Source organism: Macrobrachium nipponense, chromosome 4 (assembly GCF_015104395.2).
Source record: "Macrobrachium nipponense isolate FS-2020 chromosome 4, ASM1510439v2, whole genome shotgun sequence".
Lineage (NCBI taxonomy): Eukaryota > Metazoa > Arthropoda > Malacostraca > Decapoda > Palaemonidae > Macrobrachium > Macrobrachium nipponense.
In genome coordinates, this window is record NC_061100.1 from 20,650,947 (window position 1) to 20,674,215 (window position 23,269).

Consider the following 23,269-nt stretch of genomic DNA (forward strand, 5'->3'; position numbering starts at 1 on the left):
ACTTAATCTCTGTATTGGCAAGATGTCATCTGCAGATTTTGTCATTATTATATTTATTGCTGATATTTTATTTTTTCATTATTACTGTGATTACTATCAAGTTTAATTTTTTTTTCTACATTCAATTTTCGTATTTAGCCCTATGGACCTGACTACTGTAACCACCTAAGGTCTCTAGTTGAAATTTAAGTTATATAATCTGTGCACTAACTGTTATAACTCTCAATGCATTTTTTTTCTCACCAATATTATTACCGTTATTACCAGTATTATGATTACTATCTTTTATGGTACCTCAGCTATTTTGTTGATAAGTGCTGATTACTCATTTTTCCTATCATGTTGACTCATATATCTAGATTGTGTATGTTAGTGTGTATTTTGTATATTCATTGTATATGGCCCTGAGACGAAATAAAGGATATTATTATTATTATTATTATTATTATTATTATTATTATTATTTGCCACTAACTGGGGGTCTGCTACCTCACAACCATTGATCTTGATAACTGGAGGTTGACAAGGAGTGAACTTGCCTGGTATTTTTCTAACTCTTCCAAACCAGAGTCATTGGAGTTTTCGAATTTAGTGAAGATATGAAGATAGTGTTACGTATGGGCCTGGCCTTGGTAAGGACTCCAATACGTAAACAGGAATAGTTGAAGGGAAAAAACAATAAATTACTTGAACTTACCATAAAAAGGATTTAAAGGGAACATTTACTCAAGAGGAAAAGGTCGCCAGAAACTCAGCTAATTACTTTACATCTATTTATTTACAAGAGGCCGTTACTGGCCTGGAGAAAAAGTAAATGCAGCGTGTCCCCACGTGGGGACCCATATATCTCTCACAAAGGGATAGCTGGCTAAAAATGTGATTCACGTAAAAGCTGGGTTCGAAATCTTGCGGTAATGCAACACTTGTGGGCACAAAGACTTGGACATGTGACTCAGGGAATCTGGAAAAAGATCCCAGATTAGACAAGATAAAAAGAAAAAAAGACTTCTTGCACAAGTTACGATTATTCAGTTCTCTAACACTGGGGAAAAGGAACTTTAATGTTTCACTGAGGTATGCAATGACTTCATTTGTCTGGGACGATCGCACAAGGGAAGCATGCGGCCATGAGGCAGTGAGGAACGAGGGGATATTCAATGGAGTCGAAGTTTGAATTTTGAAAACTAGGAGGTAAGGGACTGGCAATATGCTGTTTCACAAGACGTACCTGGATGCCATGTTCAGTGGACCTCTGTGGAAAATGCGGCGTCCGGCTTTGTCTCAGATTTGGGCGCGCCAGTAACGCCGTTAGGCCTAAGTGGGAAGGCTGGTTGGGTTGGACATCCGTCCGAGGTCATGACTGCAGCCGACTGAGGGCGAATGCAGGTGTTTTTCCTGGGTGTTGGGGGTCAGCTTAACCCCCCACGAGCAGGGCAATCCTGGAAACAGAACATACAGCCAGCAGAGGGTTCACAGGAAAAAGAGCTTAAGATATAGGCCTAAGAAGTACCAGTCTGCCTACATCCTTCCCTTTGGGATACGTCTCTAAAGCTGACAAGTCTATTTTCCCCCTTCTAACAGGAACTCTCTATCTCTGATTGGCGTGTTTTGGTTTCCCGCCTAAAAATCAGCTGATATTTGGAAGAATATGGCTGCCTTTTTACAAATCAAAATATTTAACTAAATTCTGGGTAGACGAGGAGGTAGCAGCTCCCCCTGTTAAGAAGGCATTCACTCCCTTTCGGGCGTGAAGGCCTTGGCTTAAATAAGTTGATCGTCTCGACTACCCAGTTCTCCTACTCTAACCGAAGTTTTTAGAGCAGCGATACAGCTAACTACAGTGGCCTACCTAACTTATAGGTGGAGATGTTAAGTGTACTAACTTATTGGAGTAATGTAGTCTAGCCTAAGTGATAACTACGGGTTGTCTGTGACGACAATCTACTCTACCCCTAGATAAGGTTACTTGAAAATTCTACTTGCTACTACCCTAATGCCCTGGTACTAAATCATTAGCCTAACCTACTCATTACAGTTAATTAGAGACGCAATCATTCCAGAGTGTGGTATGCACAGCAGCGGTTCCTTGACTGAATTGTTAAAATACATGAGATGAGGTAATGATGCGTGAGGATGATGAGTGGTTAGTAGAGTACCAGGATGGAAATGTAATGAGGTAATTATATTTAAGTGAGGGTTAGTATTACAATTGCTAGGGGTTAGAGGGTTAGTTTACTGGCAGAGATCAGGCTGGCTACCTTCTCTGGGTAGGTGCCAGGATCACTCTGCAAATGAATGTGACACTGTACCTCGGGCACAGGTGCCAAGGAGAGCATGTGGCTCTTTTGTTAGTGGGTTAATGACGTCCCTTCTTCTTCTTCTTCTTATTCCTCCAGGACCTGGCTATACCAGTCCTAGGAGTAGACGGAGGCACCAGCTCTGGGGTAAGGCTAGAAACGCCGTCAGGAGCAGAGGCAGTGGTAGCCTGAGGGATTGCAGGAGAACACCCTACTTCGGTATCTGCAGCAACCGTCGTAGAGGTGGAACCTACTGAAGGGGAGGCCCTTCCTTCGGCTGCTGCGACAGCCGTCGTAAGGGTAAGACTCCAGGCTGACTCCTGGTCAGGCAGTTCCTGGTTGTCCAGAGGAGGTGGAAAGGTGAGGTTTGCCGGAGGTTCATCCTCGGGCGACAGAGGTAAGGGTGAAGAAGAATGATGGGCTGGAGATTGGCCATGGGCTGCGGTAAGCTCCATGCCTGTTGGAGGATCTCCGGTAGGACGATCCTTGATAAGGTTAGGCACCGGCGCTAGCTCGGGGCCAGGCGCAGAGGTCAAGTTCTGTGGTGGCTCTACGTCCAGGCTGGACGGAGCTTGGCACTGCTCAGTGCTGCCAAGTGGCACTGGCAGAGAGTTGAGGTCGACTGGACCTGTGACGGGTACCGGAGGTGCAATACCTCTCAGCGTGCCCTTGGAAATGAGAGACAGAGGCTCCTGTCTCTTGTTGAAGGCTAAGCCTTGTGGAAAATGGACAGTGTCCGCTGCACATAACTTGCTAGGGCACCTAGGCCAATTTGTGGAGTACCCTATTACGTTACAGGTCTTGCAACGGAACTGTGAACGATCAATCTCCCTCCTTGGTAACGGGGGAGACTGTTGGTGGACGTACTTCCTGGAGGAAGTAGAATTCGGATGACTCCTTGCTTTGGAGTGATTTGTTGTGGGGTTAGGACCCTTAGGCTTTTTGAAATGAGAGGGAGACTTCATGTCTTGCCCTAGGAGGAGGTCATAACCTCCTGGAATGTAGCTTGCAACTGCAAGGGTACAAACTTTGGAGAAGTGAGGTCTGGTGACAATCAATTGGACGGTCGGAAGGATCAGTTTAATATGATTGATGCCTTCAATTGTGATTAGTTGCCATCTATCGACGGTAGCCCCTCGGGGGATTCGGTCTTCCCGTATCAGGGAGATTTGAGCGCCAGAGTCATCGTAGGCTCTGACGTGGATTGGCTGATAATGAGTTTGGAGGGGTGCGACGGTTATAGGGCCCTTAGCCGGGCGTCCTAGCAAGGAAGGATTGGTAACGGCCATTGCGATGGCAGGAATATTAAAATTTGCGCACCCTCCATAGTTGGCAGACATGTGACCCTTGCGGCCACAGTCTCGGCAGAACTTGTTCCAGAACCTCTTCCGTGGCACTGGACGGTAATTCCGAGATTGCCCCACAGGTTGCGAATCTGTGGAGTCACCAAGGTGGGCAGTGTGCTCTGGCACAGGTGAAGAGTCCTCTCTGGCAGTGATTTGAGGTAGGGAGGTTAAGGAATCCTCCGTTGAATCACCCTCGGAAACAAGTCCGGGGTTAACTGGTGGGCTTACCTTCTCCAAAAGGGATGAGGTAGGTGGTAAAATGGTAAGAGGCTGACCAGAGACGGCGGGACTGTGAGAGACAGTGGGTGCAGGGCTGGAAGCTGGCAGAGTGGCTTGAGCTAAGATACTCTCCTTATGGGCCTTCTCCCACTTGATTTCGAGTTCCTTCTTGAGAGCTAGCTCATGCTTCCTCTCTTCTTCACGTGCCTTCCTTTCTGCTCCTCTGGCTTTTCTCTGGTTTTCTCTTTCTTCCTTTTCTTGCAGGTGCGCGGCATCCTGCTGTGCCTTCACCCACTGGTCAAGTGCTGGTCCAGTGTAACCGGCCTCCTTGCCCAGAGTTATGAGGGTTCGGAGCTTCTCTAGCTCTATGGCAAAGAAGTCGCGGGAAGCAGGGGAAGACATTTCCCTTAGGCTGCAGTAGAGGCGGATGAAAATGATGGCTAGAAACAGTTCTGGATGGAATGGGAGTGCCTACTGTGTAACGTGGCACTCACTTGGAAATGGGTTCTGCGACGTGGTAGTGAAAAAGTCTGAAAAGACTGGGTGCTCTGTGGCACTTGGGAAGTGTCCCGTAAGTTGGTGGCACTTCTGGGATGACACCTTCTGATGAGGTGGAAAATCAAATAGAGTGTGCGGCATATGTCACACTTAAGGGCGTTCCTAAGTTGGGAGACGCTGGAATGGGCACCCTGTAGGTCCAATACAGGTGCACGGCACTTATGGAGGCGTTCATTGGTTGAGTGATCCGAAATGTTGGATACTCTAATGAATGGGCGTTCCGTAGGACGGACACGCAGGTAAAATGGCTACCTGTACGTCCTGTACAGGTGCACGGCACTTCAGGAGGCGTTCCTTTTTAACAGCACTTAGGGCTGGTATTGCGGCACTTTCGGGAGGCGTTCCCTTAATTGGGCGTTCCATAAGGACGGACATGCAGGTACTGCGGCACTTTGGGAGGCATTCCCTTGGGGAGTGTTCCGAAGGATCACTGACCCGTGTACATGGACACACTAATGAATTGGGCGTTCCGTAAGGACGGACACACAGGTAGAATGGCTACCTGTACGGCTGTACAGGTGCAATGGCACTTATGGAGGCTTTCCATGGGCAGCACTAGTAGTGCTGGAATAGCGGCACTTCAGGAGGTGTTCCTATGGGAGCACTGGTAGCGTGCTGGTGTGTCCCGTCGGACGACACTACATGTAGTATACTCAAATATACTGAAGAGAAATGGCACTGCTCGTGGCAGAGTGTAATGGTGGAGGAGAGAAAGTAAAAGGTGGGAGTACTGCAGCAGCCAATCGATGGACAGTGTCACGAATTAGTGGCACTGTGAAATGGTAAGACCTGACGTGCACTGGTGGTGGCCAGTCCTAGACTGGTAATGACTTCCTTGATGGAAGTAATGAAGGTTGCGGTGGCACACTGTGCGGGTTGTGCTTGTGGTATACGCAAGAATTTTGTGATAAAAATGGATAGACCACTCGGGCAACGACAGGTAACGGTAATTTGAAAATGCTCAGTGCTTTGCTTAAGTACTCGGTAAATGAAATAAATGCTTGCAAAACTGCAATGGACACTGGCGCGTACGTATCACGCTCAGTGTAAATGAAAGACACAAGAGACTAACATAATGTTAATGTTGAATGTGTAAGTACGTAGTACTCTTGGCTTTTGGAATAATAGGCTCTCTCTCTCTCTCTCTCTGAGAGGGTGAAAAATGATATATGACAAACTCCCTTGTATGTAATTGAACTAATACTTTTAGTTTTAATATGACGCACTTGCGTTGAATTATCTACTTACGTTAATGTTTAATGAAAGAATTGCTTTGGAATACGTTTTATGAAAATGATAACGTGCTCGCGGTGAACGATGTTTACGTTAATGGTAGCGGCTTGCGCTTATATGAAATGATTTGTGTTTCAATATGAATTTCACAAAGACGCGTTTTACGTTAACAATTCTTGTAATTTACTCTACTTTTAAGATTCACGTTAACTTTATGTAAGGATACTAGGTCCTTGTGACAAGTTAAAATGACGATAAGGGTTTTAAGCTGAAAATGTAGCAAACATTTGTAAATAGAAAAGGTTACGTTCAGTACGAAGTGAAATGGAACTTTCGCTCAGCGAGCGAGTGAGCGATACGACGTGAAACGCGGTGAGCGAACAGAGGACAGCTGATTTCTGTAAAAGTGAAAACGATTTACAACACAAAATTCGAATTTCTTATTCAAGATGAATTACGTTAATTTCTCTGGCAAAACGATCGATGCTAGTATGAAGATTGATATTATTTACGTTAAAACATCAAGACTTAGGTTACTTTGCTTAAATAATCGAGATAATTCTTAAAGGGATACAAAACATGGCTGCGTTGTGCAAGACCGAAGGTTGGCTTGGAAAGCGCATGCGTCCAGCTGACGAGAGCTGGCTGGCTAAGCAGTTACCAACACTTGGAATGAAAACTTAAGTTAAAATGAATTCCCCTAACATATCACAGACAAAAGAATTGTACACTTCTTTTGCCGTAACTATTAGTAGAACACTCCTAACTAGCTAGGCTTTCTAACACAACAATAAACCCTGGCAAAACACTTCCTAGTTTGATCTGGTACTTTCTGGCATCTATCTAACACGCGCTCATGTCTCGTCAGACGAGAACAGTACAAAATAACAGAGAATTCGCGGGGCAAATTGTTTGCTTGCCGCTAAAATTAAGCTCTGGCGCTTTCGCCGTTACAATAATAATATTTCTACTTAGCACTCTTTTAAACCACTTCTAAAATAGATACTTAAATGTACCTTAAGCTAACATTGGTTATAAATAATCATATTATATGAATGGTATACCTTACCTTGAGTCAGTGTGTGTCTTCCGCTGCAAGTGTGCTTTGATTTGCGCTTTGTAAAAACATTTACATTTACAAGGGATAACACGATTTACAAGCTTTTTAAGCAAGCTAGGTTCGAATCTCGGCGAGGTCAGCCATTGTTACGTATGGGCCAGGAATAGTCGAAGGGAAAAAACAATAAATTACTTGAACTTACCATAAAAAGGATTTAAAGTGAACATTTACTCTAGAGGAAAAGGTCGCTAGAAACTCAGCTAATTACTTTACATCTATTTATTTACAAGAGGCCGTTACTGGCCTGGAGAAAAAGTAAATGCAGCGTGTCCCCACGTGGGGACCCATATATCTCTCACAAAGGGATAGCTGGCTAAAAATGTGATTCACGTAAAAGCTGGGTTCGAAATCTTGCTGTAATGCAACACTTGCGGGTGCAAAGACTTGGACACATGACTCAGGGAATCTGGAAAAAGATCCCAGATTAGACAAGATAAAAAGAAAAAGGACTTCTTGCACAAGTTACGATTATTCAGTTCTCTAACACTGGGGAAAAGGAACTTTAATGTTTCACTGAGGTATGCAATGACTTCATTTGTCTGGGACGATCGCACAAGGGAAGCATGCGGCCATGAGGCAGTGAGGAACAAAGGGATATTCAATGGAGTCGAAGTTTGAATTTTGAAAACTAGGAGGTAAGGGACTGGCAATATGCTGTTTCACAAGACGTACCTGGATGCCATGTTCAGTGGACCTTTGTGGAAAATGCGGCATCCGGCTTTGTCTCAGATTTGGGCGTGCCAGTAACGCCGTTAGGCCTAAGTGGGAAGGCTGGTTGGGTTGGACATCCGTCCGAGGTCATGACTGCAGCCGACTGAGGGCGAATGCAGGTGTTTTTCCTGGGTGTTGGGGGTCAGCTTAACCCCCCATGAGCAAGGCAATCCTGGAAACAGAACATATAGCCAGCAGAGGGTTCACAGGAAAAAGAGCTTAAGATATAGGCCTAAGAAGTACCAGTCTGCCTACATCCTTCCCTTTGGGATACGTCCCTAAAGCTGACAAGTCTATTTTCCCCCTTCTAACAGGAACTCCCTATCTCTGGCTGGCGTGTTTTGGTTTCCCGCCTAAAAATCAGCTGATATTTGGAGGAATATGGCTGCCTTTTTACAAATCAAAATATTTAACTAAATTCTGGGTAGACGAGGAGGTCAATAAACGTAGCAATAGTCCAAGATTCTTTTCGTGCTTTTTTGATTTCCATGCGAAAATGAGCTCTTGCTTTTCGAAATTCAACACGATAATAGTCACATTTTCGTCTGCAGTATCTGGTGAAAGCAGATCCCATAGTTCTATGAGTTTCCTGGCATTTACGAGTCCATCAGGGAACTGGTTGGCGGATAAATATGCCCGAAGTCCTAGGTATAGATTGAAGACCAGCCGAGAACATTATTGTATTAAAAAAGTCAAGAGCGTCATCTACACAGGGAAAGTCATCAGCAGAGTCAGCTATTGAGCTATGCTCCTGGAATGTTGACGAATCAGCTTTACCATTGTTCCATTTAGGTAGCCTTGAAGATGGAGGACTTGATGCTACACTCACCACTATTGGAAAATGGTCACTGGTAAATCTATCATTTATAGCTTTCCATTTAAAGTCAATGAGACAGTCATCACTACACATACATGAAAATGTGTAGACTCCCCAGAGTTGAGGATCCCTACATTTTCATCTTCTATGATGGAACCTAAGCACCTTCCTCTTTGATTGGTGATGATGTTACCCCAAAGAGGACTTCTGCTATTCATATCTCCCAAAATAACAAAAGAGCATGGTAACTGTTGAATAAGAGATTTAAATTCATTGATGGGGAAGACTTCATTAGGTGGTAGATAAAGAGAGCATACTGTATATTTTCTTTGCAAATGGATCTGCACACCTATCACTTGCAATGATGATGGGATACCAATAGGATTTTGTGGGGTGTCATTTCGAACATACAAAGCGACACCGCCATGGCTTCCAATATTCAAATTGTAGGTGGAGTGATAGGATGTATACTCTCGTGGGCTGGGGCACATATTATTACCAATCATGGTCTCCTGCAGAGCTATACAAACAGGAGACACTTCTGATATGAGCAGCCTTAACTTTTTCCATTTAGCTCTTAATCCCTGACAGTTCCACTGGAGGAAATTAATGAATTTTACTTTCCTTTAGAGGCTGTTAGATTGGTGCCTCTTTTAAGAGCTTTCAGCTTACTGACTTGCTCTTTTTTTCTGGAAGGAGACTGATTATTTATGGCTGCCTTCCTTTTCAGAGGTTATCAGTCTCAGAAACACCAGACAAAGCTGGTGCTGCCTGAGGAGGGGTGTGAGGATCGGACATTGGTGCATCCTCCAAAGGATCAGAAGCACCATTTAAAGCTAGTACAGCCTCCAGTGAGGTGGGAGTGCCAGGTACACCCGGCGCAGCCTCCAGAGAGGCAGGAGTACCAGAAATCACTGGCTCTGCTTCCATAGAGGCAAGAGTGCCAGAATCAACTGGCACTGCCTCCAAAGAGGCAGGAGCGCCAGGCCTCCGAAGAGGCATGAGCACCAGCAATCACTGGCGCTGCCTCTAAAGAGGCACGAGTACAGGTCGTCACTGGTTTTTTATTTACATTATCCTTGGTAACATTGATATTTCTTCTTCAGTTGGCAGCAACGCTGGAAAAGGATATTCCTGGTCTAATGTACCGATTCAACACTCTCTCTTTTGCCTCTAAATGTGATACGTTTGGTTACCCTTAATGTTTGAATTTCTTTTTCCATTATGTATACATCACAGATAAGTGAAGATAATGGATGATTGTCTCCACAATGTATACATCTGGCTTGTTTATTACATATGCCATGCTCTGGTTCACTGCATTTGACACAAGTGGCAGGCTTGACTTGTCGTTTCTGTCTACAAGGACCCTAGCATATGTCCGAATTCTTGACAATGAAAACATCTCCTCTGTCTTGGGATATATTGTTCAACCTTGAAACGTGACCAGGCTGCTTTCACTATACTAGGCAATCGGGTGGAATTGAATGTAACAATTAAATTGGGAAGTGGGACAAGGACTCCATTTATCTTCCTCGTCATTCTTTCAATTCTTATTATACCTTGATCTTTTAATTCTTCTACGAACTTTACTTCAGAGTATGTCATAAGCTGGGGTGCATATATCATTCCCTTGAAGTAATTCCAAAAAGCATGTACTGCACACACTACTTCAACTCCTCCAAGGTAAGATAATGTTTTTAGCTTGTCACTTTCTTTTGCCGAGGCAGATTCCACTGTCAGCTTTCCTCATCCCTCAGAAGAAATCTTAGGCTCTCGGCCACAACACTTCACAATATCTCTATATACATTAAAAATGTCACAACTAGAGTCTTCCAAATTAAAAGTTAAATATTTATCATAAGAGTTTTCAAATATTCCGGGTCCTATTTCAGATACTATATTTTTGCTAAATTTCCCTTCACTCAGTACTGGAGCATAGGATTTCATTGTAATTACACTGGAAGGTTTGATTGGTTTTCCAGAGGAAGGTTGTCAGTGGATGTTCCTACAGTCATCAACTGTGCTGATTCACTACCATCAGAGGGCCCAGGGGTACTGAAATCTTGATTCGTATCTATCATAAAGATTAAAGGGGGGAAAAAAAAACCTGAAAACCTTAAAAAGATATCGTCAGCCTTTCATGCAGTTTATTCTTCCACTAATGGCACAAGTGAGAACCGACTTCCAAATGTCCGCGTCCCTATTCTACCCCACAGGGGATGGGACAACATGATTAGAGTGGCCCAAGTGTAAGCCAAACCCGCTTGATAGGACTGAGAGTATTACCAGAATACAAGCATCCCCACTCTAATCACATTATAGGCAAACCGGACAGAATGCCAAGAGTCCTATCCGCAAAACTAGACCCCCCCCCCCTGGAATCTGTGGTCCAGCCCTGCAAAATAGTTCCACCTGATATCACTCAGGTCCGAACATTATCGGGCAGTTGATGGTCCTGCCACGGTTCCCACTATTTAGCTTCAGATATAAAACCCAGTGCCACCTATGATATCTTTTCTGTTTACCAGGTCCAGTAAATTTCAGCAAAGGTGGAAAGTTCCACAAAAATTAAGCCAAATATTTAGAAGAATAGGATGTTTGGGACTCTTGGGTTTGAACTCGGGAACGAATTCCTAGGGTTCAAGAGCCCCCTCACCACGTCGAGGTGGTCCCAATATGATGGGGCTGTTCTGAAAAAGTGAATGGTAATGACTTATGAAGACATCCTCTTGACATTTGTTCTTTGCTCTTCAAAAAAAAAAAAAAAAAAAAAAAAAAAAAAAAAAAAAAAAAAAAAACAAAAAAAAAAAAAAAAAAAAAAAAAAAAAAAAAAAAAAAAAAATGAAGATGAGTGTGTCATCTTCGGCAGTTTCCCTCGGGAATTCGAGGGCCATTCAGTCCACCCCAATATCGGAGAGTAGGACAATTACCAAGACCAAGTAGAGCCTTCATTTCCCCGACAGTTTTTTTTTTTAGACCACTTCGATCGGTCAGCAGTGGCTTGGACGAGAGAATTTTGTTCTTCTGTCCTGTTGGCTTCTCAGAAGCCTGAAGAGTCTGTAGAGACCCACCCTAGTTAGCCCAGTCCAGCCTGCAACTCGCAGCAAGACGCTTCTTTGTCAGTGACACCTTCAAACTGGCAGTTTTCTCTTACCTGTGACCTGTTCGGGAAGCATTTTCCTGAAGTCTGTACTACAGGTTGGTTAGATGGTTATGGGTCGAGGCAATACCTTTACAACAGCCCCTCTTAATACTCTGTGCCGGTAGCATATTCCTGAAGTGCTCTGAGCTTCGGCTAGACTCCGCCCCTACAGTCACTGTGGGCAGAGATATCTCACTCTCCTAGCAGATGACGCATTTCGCTCCGCCATACTGCCCTCTTCGTTCTCCTCCGTCATTAGCTTATCGTGTTGTTTTTATTATTTTTATGTTATGTAATCATGAAATTGTGATATACGTATATCCATATTTTAGCATTATGTATATTTTGCTATATAAATCAATGTTATTCATAAATTTATTGTAATATGCTGCTATCCCAAGTTCGTTTAGCGAAAGTATTTACATTACGATGTAAACGGATGCTATAACAATTATATGAATATATACACATTTCACCGTAGTTGAAACTCAAAATGTGGCAGTTAATGGTGTTATCAGATATTATTATATATATTTACTTGATTAATATGAGTTATAGTCAAATGACTAGCACATTTAATAGGAAAGGAGCTTCGTTTCCTAAACCCGAAGTTTTGTTTACAATCATCAGCTGATGTGTGGCCCAACTTCTATTTTTCTTTTACTACATACGAGAAGGAATTTGTAAATAAATTTTTGTTTTTCAATAGAGTAAACATCACATTTAGTAATAAACCATAATATTGAATTTACTAATGGGACAAATACTTTATATTGTTTTGTTTTTATCAGTCAGCTGACTTTGCCCTTTTGATGTTTCCCTTCAACTCTTGGTGTAGCCTAACCTTAGGAATTTTGTTTTTCTTTTCTTTTATGAGGACAAAAAACGTGAAAATTCAGGCAAAGAAGGGGGGACAAATTGACCAGGCCTGTGTTCATGTAGAATATGATAAGTATAAGGGGGGTTTAGATGGTAAGTTTCATCTTTGGTCAACATATCCTTACAAAAGAAAGAGGAAGAGATGGTACCAACCCATTTGGCACCTAATAGTTAATGCTGCATTTGTAGACTCAAACATATGTTACAATATTCAGAATCCCACTGATAAGCTTGATAAAAAGAATCGGGGAAAAATGATTGACGCTGGGTTAGGCTGTAAAGGGAGCAAAACTCAAAGGGGTAGATATTCAAATCCAATGGAATGTAGGTTAAGAAAGGCTTTTTCCAGCACAGTATGACGACAAAAACCACAAGCCCCTATGTATTGTATGCTATATCTTGCCAGAGAATTGCTTTAAGAAAGATAATGGTTCATGTAAGAGAAAGAATCCTATGTTTTTATGATCAATGTTTTAAAAAACCACCTCTGTATCATTCCATGTTTTGAGACATTATACCTATCAAGTGCACTAAAGGCAGTGCCAATGTGGAAAATAAATGTGTGAGGCATTGATGAATTGGGTAAAGGAATGTTGGTGAAATTATTAGTCATATATGAAAAGGAATTTTTATGATTTTTCTCAATTTTTACCCTTGCATACACTTCTGTAGTATTATTTTAGTTGCATATGTCAAAATTGTACAGGATCAACCTTCCTTTTTCAGATAGTATGCTTCAAAAAAATTCTCTTCACTTCATGATGCATTGACCTTAATTTCAGTACTTAGTTTGTGTTCCTTCATTTTTGTTCTTAGATATATTCACTTCTAAAGGGTGGCAACCTTGCACAACCTGGAGCTTTAAGTAGCCTGCTGTTTTTTGTTGGCAGTCTGATATAACTTTCTAGTCCATACATGCTTTACCTTTTGTTACAACCTGCTCACCTCATCACTTTCCATCATCTACACTGCTGTAGAATGTACATAGATGAACTTTTATGTACATCAAGCATGGACATAAAGGGGGTTTAAAAAAATAAATGTCTATACTGTGAAAACATCTTACATCAGCCTCTATTGCTAAATAATACTAATGATAATATGAAGTTGCGAGATCAATAGTCTTACTTGCTGCAGACTTATAGTAAAAGGACAAGTGGGAGGGTTAATAAGTGCGAGAATACTAAACAAAAAATATATTGTAAGAAAAATAAACCCATTTTCAACATTATTACAATAAATGTCTGTGAATAATTAGATAAGCCTCTTCCTATGCACATGGATGCTAGTATGTGACACTTACACGAGTCTTAACCCTTAAACGCCGAAGCGGTAAAAAAAAAAATGTCTCCCGTGTGCCGGAAGTGTTTCAGAGTGAGCGCCGAAGCGGAAAAAATATTTTTTTCAAAAATTCACAGCGCGCTTAGTTTTCAAGATTAAGAGTTCATTTTTGGCTCCTTTTTTTGTCATTGGCTGAAGTTTAGTATGCAACCATCAGAAATGAAAAAAATTATCATTATCATATATAAATAATGCGATATATGATAGCGCAAAAACGAAATTTCATATATAATTGTATTCAAATCGCGCTGTGCGCTAAACGGTTAAAGGTAACGAGTTACTTCTTTTTTCGTTGTAATGTACACTAAATTGCGATTATTTTGGTATATAACACATCGTAAAATGATTAAAATCGCAACACAAAAGATAAAATATTATCACAAAATAATGCATGAATTCGTAACGCACGGACGTAAACAGATATTTTTTTCAAAAATTCACCATAAATCTAAATATTGTCCTAGAGAGTTCCAATTTCTTTCAAAATGAAGAAAAATGATTGAATATTACTATACTGTAAGAATATTAGCTTACAAATGCAGTTTTCGACCATATCTGACTAGGTAAAGTTGACCGAATGTCGAATTTTTTATATATATATTTTTTTATATGCAATTATTTCGGAAATAAGAAAAGCTACAACCTTCAAATATTTTTCGTTTTATTCTACATGAAATTGCGCACATTTTCATATATAAAACTCTATGAAATGCCTAATATGAAATGGAGCAAATATTCCCGAGAATGGAACGTACGCATTTCGGAGATTTGTGGCTGAGAATCCGCGTGCTGAGAGAAGGAAAGATTTTTTTAAAATTCACCATAAATCTAAATATTGTGCTAGAGACTTCGAATTTGTTTCAAGATGAAGATAAATGACTGAATATTACTAGACTGTAAGAGTTTTAGCTTACAATTGCGTTTTTCGACCATTTCGGTAGAGTCAAAGTTGACTGAACGTGGTTTTTTTCTATTTATCGTGATTTATATGCAAATATTTCAAAAATGAGAAAAGCTACAACCTTCAATTATTTGTTATTAAATTCTACATTAAATTGCGCACATTTTCATATATAAAACTTTATGTAACGGCTAATTTAAAATGGTGCAAACATTACCACAATCGCATGTATGATTTTTTCGGAAGAGTTACCGCGCGGACGTAAGGAAAAAGTTTTTTCATAAATTCACCATAAATCGAAATATTGTGCTAGAGACTTCCAGTTAGTTGCAAAATTAAGTTAAATGATTGAATATTACTAAAATATTAGAGTTTTAGCTTACAATTGCGTTTTTCGACCATTTCGATAGAGTCAAAGTTGACCAAAGGTTGAAATTTTGACACTTATCGTTATTTATATAAAAATATCTCAAAACTGATAAAAGCTACAGTCATGAATATTTTTTTGTTGTATTTTTCATAAAAATGCGCACATTTTCATATATAATACTTCATGTAACGGCTAATTTAAAATGGTACAAAAATTATGTCAAAGTGACGAAATAATTTCCGAGATGTGTCACAGATACTTTTTAGTGCGGCAAGAAAGAAATTCGCGCTTGCGCGCCTGCGTAACGATTGTAAACAAAACAACACCTTGATCCGTGAACTCCCAGCATCCCCCAAGGCGCGTGATTCAAGAGTTTTCGGCTGGTAGGCCTAAAAGTATTTTTCCGCGAATTTTAAAAAAAAATTTTGTATGTCGACGTAAAATACGTCCAGTCGGCACCCGAGAGACAAAAAATGTCGACGTAAAATACGTCCAGTCGGCGTTTAAGGGTTAATAAATAAAAAACTATACTCTGAAGATCACAGAAATAATAAGTGAGAAGTACATCGGCAATTCTAGCAAATATAAAGGTAGTTTTCACAGTGGATGAAGAAATGGTGATAATAAACAGTATCCATCTAATATATATCAGTCATCCCATACCCAGGAAAATGGGAAGCATCACAGGATACATTACTATAAATGGCTGTAGATAATTATATAAGCAGCCTCCTACACACATGACATGGATGCTAGTGGGTGACACATGCACGAGTCCTAATAAATAAAAAATTACAATCTGAAGATCACAGAAATAATAAGTGAAAAGTGCATACGCAGTTATAGCAAATATAATGGTAGTTTTCACAGTGGATGAAGAAATGGTGAAAAGAATAACAACATTTTTCAGAAGACCAACTCTGGAGTATGCAGAACATTTTATGTTGACATAACACAATAAAGATAAGTTAAAACCAGCGAATGTCTGGGAGAAGAGTGAACGGCATAGTGAGTGAGAAGTACGTAAAGGCAACAGATGGCAGCATGTAGAAGCCTAACATGAATAAAAATAATAAAAATATAACAAAATAAGCTAATGACTGAGAGAAGAATGAGGAGGGCAGTATGGCATTGTCACGGACCCCTAGGTCCGCTACAGGTTCGATATTATAATAAACAAAAAGAATTCAACACCAACAGTTGAAACCGGGGATACGAATATAGAAAGAAACACAAACAGAACAAAAGTTTATTTACAAGCTTACTAACAAAGATAAATGCAGAATGGTTTCTCCTATTTACATAACAAAGTAAAATCTTACAATACGTGAACTGGGGAAACCGTGAGGTAATGAAATACTTGCTGGCCAGTTTTGCAGCTGTCGAAACTCAATGCTTGCAGCGACGGCTTTGCAAAGGAGAGCTGTAGAACTTTAGACGTCTTCTTGACTCCGTACTGCAGAAAACAATGTCTATTCTCGATACTCGAAGGGCAGGTTACTCCTCAAAACCACCTTGTAGGACGTTTCTTCTCTGAAGTCTTGCTCAACATCGGAAAATCTCTCCCTCTCTCTCTGACTGGACGACTTGACCCGATTCCGATCAAATTCTTGTGCGCCTTCTTCCTCTCTTATCCTTCGTCTCTTCCTTCTTCTCTTATCTCTCTCTGATGATCTCTCACTGATCTCTCTGCTCTCTGCTGGTCTCTCACTGATGATCTGAACTCTGATACTTTGTTAGTTGTATATATACGGCGATCTGGGGACGGGGCCTACCAGCAAGCTTCACAGACTCCCGAGACGACAGGAACGATTTAGAAGGATCTAGGCGAATAGTTACATCATAATACTCGGCGTTTTCTGATGACATGTCGGCGCCTGGTAAGTTCCATACCCCACCTGGCGATTCTCAAACAATCATGAGAAAAGGCGCCTCCAACTCGTGGCCGAATGCCTCCTTGCTGCAGAACTTCTCGAAGAAGATGTGTTTTCCTTTCCTAAAGCAAAACGCGATAAAGCGATTACCATGAAAGGCATAGGGAAATGCAAAATGTGTCGTCTGTTGTCTGCAAGGAAAGTGAGATGTCTCCGGCCACAGAAGTTAGGCTACACGTCAGCTGACGAATGTAAACAAAACTTTGGGTTTAGGAAACGAAACTCCTTTTCTAATAAATGTGCTAGTCATTTGACGATTACTCATATTAATCAAGTAAATATATATAATAATATCTGGAAACACTGTTAACAGTCACATTACGATGAAATGTGTTTTTATTCGTGTAATTGTCATATCATTGTAATGTAAACACTTTCACTAAACGAACTTTGGCTAGCAGCATATTACAATAAATTTATGAATAACATTGATTTATATAACAAAATATGCATATTGCTATCGTAAAATATGGATATGTATCACAATTTCATGTTTACACAACATAAAAATAATAAAAACAACAAAATAAGCTAATGACAGAGGAGAACGAAGAGGTCAGTAACAAAACGCGTCGTCTGCTAGGAAAGTGAGATATCTCTGCCCACAGTGGCTGTAGGGCGGAGTCTGGCCGAACGCTCAGTGCACTTCGGGAATATGTGTCCGGCATGCATTTCCCTAGTAGTAGTAGGCAGGGTGTGTCTTTGAAACGTCTCCCTTGCTTGTTTTATTCCTTCTTTGTTTGTGTTTAAGTTTCTTCTCTGAAAAAGCACATTCCTTTTAGAAAATCTTTCCTAATCTCCACCTCCTCCCTCAGTAGATCTACCAATAAGAGTATAATAGGTACTAATTCATCTATATTTTATTGATATGGTTGCTGCACAAAACTATATCAGATTCTGAAGTCTGTACATGTTGGTTGATTAGTTATGGGTCGAGGCAATGCTTTTACAACGGCGCCTCTTAATACTCTGTACCAGTATAAACAAACTCCACCTCCCTAGTGTTGTACCAGTATAAACAAACTCCACCTCCCTAGTGTATTACCAACATCAAACGCATAAGTAACCTTTGAAAATGCACCTGTAGCGGACTTGTAGCTGTTTGAACGAAGTGTACTTTATAAGCAATCAATGCAAATATTACTGTCACAAAGTGGTTTACGTTCTCAGTCTTGTCATTCACCAATTTACTACTTCTTTTGCTACCATTCATAACCTTAGATATTAAAACCCACATTGCATTGGAGTCAAAGGCTTTTATTGTCACAGGACACATTTATTGTAGACTCACAATCTCCTTTCCCACCGTTATCCCTACATTAAGGGGTCGGTTTCCTGATGCGCCTTCTCTTCCACTGCCTTCTACAAAGCCATCAACCTCCACCAACATCAGGCATGATTTATTGTTTGGCAAAGGGGTTTTTACGACTGCATGCCACAGTTATTGGCGGTTGTCCTCGCCTCTGACTGAAAAGTAAGACTGTAAGGCAGCAGCTGTCCTTTTAGTCGCCTTTTACTCTCAGTGGAGTTCTATAAATCCTATAATATACTATACCATAAAAAATAAGTTTGTTTTTATCCTTATTACTTACACTATAAAAGTTTGTAAAATTAAATACTGATCATAGTCTCTACAGAGTTAAGTGGAATTGTATATTGAGGGTGTCACATAAGACTTGTACCGTATTTTAGGCAATCTGGAGACTTATAAACTTGTTGACCTCAAAACATTTCTTGGGGTAGTTACAGTTACACCACCCCCTCCCCCCCCCCCCCCCCCCCCATCCCTCTCCGAAAACCTCTTCAGCAGCATAGTCTCACTCCGCTCGCCAATATTATTAAGCGTATAATTCTCAGAGTGCCAGATCCCTTTTGTTTTTTGTTTTAGTTTTTTGTTTTTATTTAATATCAGCTCAAAACACGCCCGCAGCCTCATCTAGGCCCAGATATATGAAAAATCAGGTGCTATGTTTTCTTTTATGGTGACTAGTTTCAATTATCATTATACAGCGAAAATATAACTGTTACAAAACTTCATCACACACACACACACACACACACACACACACACACACACACACACACACACACACACACACACACAGTTTCTTTCTCGAGATATTTCATATTTAAGTTTTGGCAGATAGATAAACAGATTATTTTGGTTGGCAATCTTCATTATCTCAGCCCTAAACGTTGAACGACAGTTGACGAAGGCGGTCGAAGCGATCACATATTTTGAAAAGTGATCGAAGCCCAAGAGGAGCCGAATCCAGCGTTTCATGCCGTCATTTCAACCGCATCAAATTTATGAAAAAACGAAAACCTTCTGAGACCCGAAACGCAGATTGGACTTCAAAAAAAAAAAAAAAAAAAAAAAAAGCGTAAAATGAGTTTTTCTTTTGGGCATTACCTTGTAAGGACAACGCTTTTTCCCTATTTTCATCGAACTCAATCATTAAGTCGCATTGTTCTTCCGTCTGATAGAGCGTTCCACGGCCTTTTCGCCGATGTATAACACAGCAATTCCATTATTTGTACGCCTAATTATATCTAAATGTATGTCTGTAAGAAAACACAAATTTACTGTCTCAGAGTCATTTCTGTTTGCGGTGCGAGGCTGCACTACATATATCCGTCCGCACCTGTCTATGTCAACCCAGTTTGTCTGTAAATAAATCATCAGTACCCAGCTACCTGTCTTAATCTCTGGTCCTCACAACCTCTTGTGTTCCATTTGCATTAAGTGTCTTGATTAGCGGGGAGTCTTGCAGGTAGCGAAAATACAAAAAAGAAAAAACAAGAAGAAAGTATTTGAGTGCTCCTACACAAAAGATTTATGATGCGATTTTGTTGACAGGAAATCGAATCTAGCCTGGGCCATATGGGAGAATTGGGACGTTTAACAGACGACCTTAATATGATAACAGAATGGGACACCTGCCATTTCCTTTAAATAATATGATGATAATATGTTCTTTGTGAAGCGTCTTGCTTTTGTAAACTTGGATTAAATCGTATAGAAAGGTTTTATGAGATTTCAGTGCTCTGATGTATGAATTTCTATGAAAAAAAAATCGGTAAGGTACGGTCAAATAATATTTTCTTTTAATTTATTCTTTAAAGGACAGCAGTGCTATCGTATCTAATAGAAAGTGTCGTGTATTGCAGCAATGCTTTTGTCATTATGCGTAAGATGTTCTTCCCTGAAAGGTTTCAGCTGAGTATTATCTTTCACTATATAACTGCATTTCTGCACCTTTTAATCTCGTTGAGTTTAGCAAAGTCTTGGGAAAAATCGGAACCTTGCGGTTACAAATGAAGATTAATGATTCTTCATGTGCTCGTTAATTTCGACTCTACGACAGTGAAGAGCCCAGCGAGTTGAAAACCATTGATGTTTCGACGTCAGCTATCTAATCAGAGTCTAGTGACTTACGCCAATCCATGTTACACCTGTTTGCTGATAGCTGCTTCTTCTTCTTCTTCTACGCTCGAAAGAAGACTGAGCAGCAGAGGATGTACGCGAGACACAGGATAGCTCAGGATGTCCAGTATCAGTCCCCTCAGGAAGGCGTTCAGTGACCGACGCACAAGCAGTAGGACGAGCGGAGCAAGGCCCTTCCTCAGTGGGAGACGTTGGCAGATTAAACAATAGTAGGACGAGCGGAGCCAAGGCCAAGCAAGACCCTTCCTCAGTGGGAGACGTTGGCAGATTCAACAATAGTTCGACTTTCATCAGGGTTCTAGAACCCGAGAGCGAAGCAAAACAAGGTGACCGTTGTCCAAGACACACTTGGGCAAGAAGGACGATGTTCCTGACGATGAAGCTTCGTCTAGTGGTTCTGGTGGCACTGATTTTGGCTAACGAAATGCAGTGCAGTCCTGCCCCCGCCGGCCTGCGTGAAACCCTGAGAGGCGGTAAACTGAAAAAGAAACTGCTCAAAAAGGAACCGACCGGTTCAAACGGAGGTACTAGAGTGATAGCCCGCTTCAGTTACATCAGTTGCCCAAATGAGTGTGAAGTCAAGCTGGAAGATGGACGGTGCGTCATGAACTGGAATTGTAAGAGTGACGAACTGTGGTAGTCCTGATATTTTACAGGGTCTGGCTGGTCATGCTAACGATATCATGGTAGCACTGATTACAGCCATTCGTTTGAAAGTAGAGTGCAATTTGTGACTTCTTTGAAACCCATAGGATGTAGTTTAGTGTGATTAAAACTTCCCTACAAACAATATCTTTGTTTTACTTCTGCTATACTCATGAGAACAACAAGTTTCACTTCCTGGTCATCCCATGAATTAACACTAAATATACCAACTATTTCTGGAGGCCCTGCTCTTGCATCCTTGGAATCAGCCTACAGTTGCAGTCATTTCAAGAGTGTTATAGAGTTTTGAATTATTGGAGGGACATTTTATGTCCTGATCTTGGCCTTTGAAAAACCGATTTTTTTTTCGATTAAAATAACCTAAATTCAAAGTTATCCAAGACTTCGAGTACCAGTTGACGTCCATCAATAGTTTGCCCCTCGTAATTGATGCCAATGCTAGTCCTATCTTTTTTTCAGTAATTATTCACTGGTTTAGCCAATTCCAGAAGAAAGGTGACTTTGCACATCAGAAACTTTTCTATAGTTTCAACTTCTGCTGTTGCAAGCTGATTCCAAATCTTGCTTAACACTCCTTAGGCACAACTTAGGTTTTGGGTGAAGCAAGATGAACTAGCAGTCGTTCCCTAATCTTTTCATATTTAAGAGACTTACCCAAATTGCTTATATGTGAAGAACAAAACAAAGTACTTTTGTACGAATTCTAAACCTTTCTGATTTATTGCTATATTCCTTAAAGTCCAACTGAAGCAAAGTATTCTGCTTTTAATATGAGAGTGATATCTAACATTACAGAGAAAGGAATCGTCAAATGTTAGTTATAAGAGAACACTGTATACATACCCTGTCAGCATATTGCTGATCTACATTTCTTCAAACAAACCCTAAGCTGGAGATTCACAGGGACTCTGATGCTATGACCACAGACCTAAATTTTCAGGAAAAGGAAATTTGAAGTAAATTGGGATTAGATAGGGAGTGATAATTATGTAAATATAATCTGGTTTAGATAAAAGCCGAAAGGTATAGTTTCTCCTACATGCTTAGTCATAAAGATGGGACAAGCCATGCATGTGTGTTTATGGAGAAATGCAGCAAATGATCTCTTCAGGCTTATCTCTCTAGTACAGCCACCATGAAAAAACTAACTTTTTCCCTCAGGCCAGTCAGTTTCTTATTGAGCACTATCGAGTTCATCACCAGCTGGCAAAATTGGGTTCTTTCTATCCCCATAACTGAGACTATACTACACTCCAGAGTTCCTCTTGTAAGGCGCCAGAACCTCTGTGCCAACGGGCCCATAATCTCGCACCTTCTTTTCCAGGATGTAAATAAACATTCTTGTGCTGAGGTGGAGGAACCACAATGCGGTCTTCCTCTGCCTGGTCCTCTGGCAGATGGACGAAGAGAACGATGTGCTGGATCTTTGGCAAAGGAACCTCCGGCATGGGAGCAGGAGGATTAGGTATATGTGAGGAACATCGTGGACATGAATTTCTTGAGGGATGCATCTTCTGTCGACATGAAGGATTTGTCCATCCTCGCAAAAGCAACCATTTTGTTTGTGGCTGTGGCCTCGTCCATTCTGGTCTGGAGGTGCAGGGTTAGGCAAGCCCAAGTTGGACGTCAGTCGCATCCAGCAATAGCAACTAAAGGCACAAAGTCTAGAAGGGAAGGCACAGTCTGACAGTCTTGTACTAACTATTTAAATGAAGTCAAATTAAGATCACCCTGGCTATCCAGTGATTGAGGATAGGAAAACACTTTAAAATTATTCTTAATGAAAAAGAGAATGATTTCTATCAAATGTTTAAGGTCTGACCTCCGAAAGAATCTGAACTCTTATATGTGAGTCACAAAATTAATCCTAAATTTCTTATCTTGGAACGAGTTTCCTATTTCCATCGAAGGCGTTGTAGTAAAGAGATATGCAAATCAAATACTTACTGATTCAGTATGTGCAGATGTATATCAGTGTACATGATTATAAATACTTACATGTTTAAGCTCAGAGAAGAGAGAGAAATCTAGGATAGACCAGATATCAGTATAAGTCTTACAAGTGAATAACGAAGCTGTGGATGTAATGTCAGATTTTCAAATGTAAGAAATCTTTTCAACTTAATGGTTGCTCTACTTTTCATATGCCGTTTATAAGAGCAGCATCAGTGTCTATAACATGCGCACCTGAATGTATTATTCAGCTTTGTAAGATGTATAACTACTTTCACGAATGGTCTGTAGAAGAAAAAATGCCCCAGAGAGAGGCAATTCAATTAGGAAA